This window comes from Ananas comosus, linkage group 4, assembly GCF_001540865.1.
Source record: "Ananas comosus cultivar F153 linkage group 4, ASM154086v1, whole genome shotgun sequence".
NCBI lineage: Eukaryota > Viridiplantae > Streptophyta > Magnoliopsida > Poales > Bromeliaceae > Ananas > Ananas comosus.
Genome location: NC_033624.1, coordinates 9270846 through 9275189, shown reverse-complemented (window position 1 = coordinate 9275189; position 4344 = coordinate 9270846). Strand labels below are relative to the sequence as shown.

Here is a 4344-nt window from a genome sequence, read left to right as displayed (position 1 = left end):
TTACTTATAAACTATGTACTAATATTGATCTACATTCACAATCATGCGGGGTTATTCTCCTGTTCAATTCACGGAGCATGGCCATAAAATGAACCGATGGCAAATTGAGCGTCCTACAGTTTTGGACCTATTGCGACGTGTAGGATTTTATTATGTATCGCGATTGCGGCACCTACAGCTAGATCAATCCTTATTGTAGTGCCAAATCCAAGCGGGAATAGAGTGCATTTGAAATGGTTGCCACTGTTAGAGAATTTTGACGTCTGCGGTGAGTTGGCATGGGGTGCAGCTGCGCTAGGTCATCTCTGTCGGGCATTAGGAAATGCTTGCATGAGGGGGAACGTAGAGTGCTGTTGTTTTAGGACATTACTTCAGGTACATTGCCTTACTAGCATTATATAAGTCATGATTTTTGTTGTAATTTCTAACTATCTTTTTGTATAGATATGGGCATGGGACCACCTGCACATTGGCCGCCCTAAGATAGTTGGACCGCAGCTTGAGCTTGTCGACATGCCACTAGGGTGTATGTAAGTATTTTTTTATTTTAATATTTCTATATACTATTTAATCGTGACTAATATGATATAAATGAATAAAGTGGAATACTAGGCTGGCTTTTCAAGAGAATGTCATGACTACTGACATTGAGTTTTATCATGATCAGCTTGATCAACAGCCAGAGTCTCAAGTAAATGAAAGTAACTCAATCTTATTATAATTGCACATTATATTTTAAACATTTGGATAAGCAACCATATGTATTTTTCATAATAGATTATATGGAGGACTTATACAAATAGAGCATTGGAGACGCTCCCACCTTTTTGTCTAGCGGGGTCCCAGGTTTGGCGATCTAGGACCACCTTAATCTGCTTCCACATTATTAAGCTGCATCTTCCAGATCGTGTGCTCGTGTGCTTCGACAGTTTGGTCTGTTACAACATATACCTGAAGCAGTGGTTGCCATATCTCGCATCACTTCACGGGTAGAGCAGATGAGAATTGGGCGGCGTATCATGCTTCATATATTCAGCATTGGGATGATAGATTGATGGATATACTAGAGATGAACCTTGAGGTAAATCCAGATCCTATAGGAGCTATCACTGCTTACATGCAGTGGTATTGGAGGATCACCAGGAGGTGGATATCTAGGCTAGTACAGCGGCCACCCCTCGCGTATCAGCCACATGATTACGTCGAGAGAGTATTGGTATGATTTTAATATATAATATCTCTTTATATTTATTTTTATATATAAAGAAAGTTTAGTGTAATCTTTATGATGATGTTTTTATTTCAGGTCGATATCATGCAGAGATCATATTATACGATTAGATGTGTCCTGCCAGATATTCCATATGGTGGAGTATTAGACGCCCTATCACAAGTTGCCGATCAAATAGAAGCAGTTTTGGAGACTTTACCTACACTTCCACACACTGTACCTCCACGGCTAACAGAACAGGTGGACCATCGACGTCGGGCCATGTACCATTGTATAGTCCACCGAGGCCATCTTCATCGATAGAGGAGCCACCTTATCATCCAGATACAGTACCAGCACCAGTACCAGAGGATCCACCTCGACCAGTCGATATTGTTTATCGTAGGCACCGACGACAATTGCATTCTTTCCATATAGATCAACCCTCCTCTTCAGCTCCTCCACGGCCAGACATACTACCGACACCTGCTATGATTGAGCACAAGATCAAACGGGTGATCGAGACGCAGGACACTCAGACAGTTATTGAGGGTGCTACTATCAAACATCTCGACCAGTTGGAGGTCATAGAGCCCTTTGATGAGCATAGTGTTGATCGTGGTCGCGGTCGTGGTAGGAGACGTGCAGGTAGACGTGGTCGAGGGATTAGGAGAAGAACATGACATTATATTTTTGTAAATTTTAAATTACACCGAACTTTCTATATTATTGAAAAACTTGCTTTAATTTTTGATATTCTGTTGTGATGATATGGTATCGATGTTCTATTGATCTTCTGTTGGATTTATTATTGTGTTGGATTTGTTATTGTATTATTAATCTTGAATTTCTTGTGTTGTTGTATTGAATTTGTTGTTGTGTTGTTGATGTTGTATTTCAGTGGTTTATTGTGCAAAATTAATTGTAAGTGTGTTGTACCTCTACTGAACACAGGGAAATGTTCACCGTGTCTAGACACGGTGAACAGTTTCCCGTGTTAATGTATTACCCACACCCAAGTCCAAGTCCCCAAGTCCTAAGTCCTATGCTGTAAGGCACACAGTAAACACGGAGAACGATTCACCGTGTTCAACTTAACCACCTGGCTCCAGCCCTGTTCGTGTGGCACTGACGTGGCTTGCATAGCAAGGACAGGGCCATTTTTGTAAATATAAATTTACTGGAGCTATTTTTAAAATTAATTTTTTTTCAGGGGGTCAATTGCAAAAAGGGCCCATTTTTTGGGCTCTTTTTCTTGCAACCAAACAACACCTTAATCTTTCACTATTCTTCAATGTTTGGAAGTTTAATATATTTAAGTTTTCTCAAATGGGATTCTTTTGAATTTTCTTCAGTTTTAAATTATTTTCTGATTTAAATAAAAAAAAGATTAGATAAAACTGTAAAATCCTCTTCTAGAATTTTCATTGAATATATAGTGAACACAATTACGAAAAACACCTTATATTGTTAAACAAGATCCTGTACAAGTACAACTAGCAACAGTACTTATCACATAAATGTATAAATGATTAGACTCTATCATTTCCCGCAATCTAAGTATCCCAAGACTGAATGTGAGATTGATACAACACGCTAAAGAGCAGTAGATAAAGGCTTTGTGAGATATCAGCCAATTTTTATTGGAAGGAATGTGAATTAAAGAGAGATCACCTATTGTACTTTCTCATATCATGCAAAAAATAATGGTCTAGTTTAATATGATTTATCCGTGCATGTAATACCGTATTGGTTGCAATGTATTGTTGTACTGAGATTGTCGTAATAAATAGTGAAAGAATGACACAGTGCTACTGTGGCAAGAAAGAAAGAAGGATCATGACTCATGTTGATTTTTTCTAAAGACTTTGTGGTTCTGATACTATGAAAGATTAGATAAAATCGTAAAGACCCTCTCTTAGTATTGTTATTGAATATATAGTGAAAACAATTACCAAAAACACCTTATAGTATAGGTTGTGTTAAACTAGACCATGTACAAATAAAGTATAATTGGCAATAACGCTAATCACGTAAATACATAAATAATTAGACTCCTACAAAAAATACGGTGCCCTTTTGGACTAAAAATGGTTGCAGACATTGCAATTTCATGTTGAAACTGTGGACACTAAATTTTGGCCATGGGATTAAAGGAGCAATGAACGATCTTAGCCATTTGAAATTTGGCAGGAGATAACCATTCCGGAATTTTAGGATTCTGACGAAATTCTCGGGATTCTGTTTCTAAATAAGCTCGAATTCTGATTAGGATTGTGGAGACTATAAATATGGCGCAGGGGACCAAAGAAAGTGGCACTGTCTTTAATACAACAACATGTATGTAGATGTAGCTTTAATAACTTCCGATGGTAGTAGTTTTTCGATAGTTTTAGTAGTAGTTTCAGTAACAATAGTTTCGGTAGCATATCATCTTGATGTTTCAGCCATTCTTGAGACTGAGGTTAAAACCGCGAGTTCTTGAATTTCTTCGGTAACAGCTAAGAGACCATTTGAATTCATCCATCAAGTTCGGTCCAAAGCAAGCAGCCGAACATAATGCGTTTTAAAAGAGCAACTCCCAGCAGAAAACTCAGGCCAAAATGCTTGAGGTCCCTACCATTGTAATTCTTTACCTTTTGATCAATAAAGGATTTTATTTTTTTATTTTTTTATTTTTTCGTCAACAAAGACATTTGGAACATCTAAATTTGATACTTGATAATACATCAGTCACTTAACTTTTGGTATTTACATGCGATGAGGATCCTCACTGGGATCTCCTGCTCTCTTTGTAGTAGAAGCTTCAAGCTAAGGAAACATGCGATGGAGTTTCTTTGTCAGGGAATATGAACTCTCTCTTGCAACGTTACACCATGCAATAATATCACAAACCTCAAAATCACAGGCCTGGTATGCTTCTTCAAAACAGTAGATGGAGTTCTGAATATAAAGCAATAGTTGTCTAAACCTTAATCCTTTTTTTTTTTTTTACAGAAATAAATTCAACATGGATTTTCCATTACAAATAAAAACTACAAAGAAGGAGCAAAGACCCCCCGGGGTTCAGAAATTGAGGGATAAGTAGGGCTTAATACCGCCTTTCCTTTTTCCAGAATACTTTTGCAATGAAG

The 4344-nt window shown here is 37.7% G+C and overlaps 1 long non-coding RNA gene across 1 annotated transcript; it reads left to right on the top strand.

Annotated features, from left to right (window-relative positions):
• LOC109709702 lies at window positions 784-1966 on the top strand. The gene is made up of 2 exons (XR_002216195.1): window positions 784-1216; window positions 1307-1966. It is a non-coding gene; the product is annotated as an uncharacterized LOC109709702 (long non-coding RNA).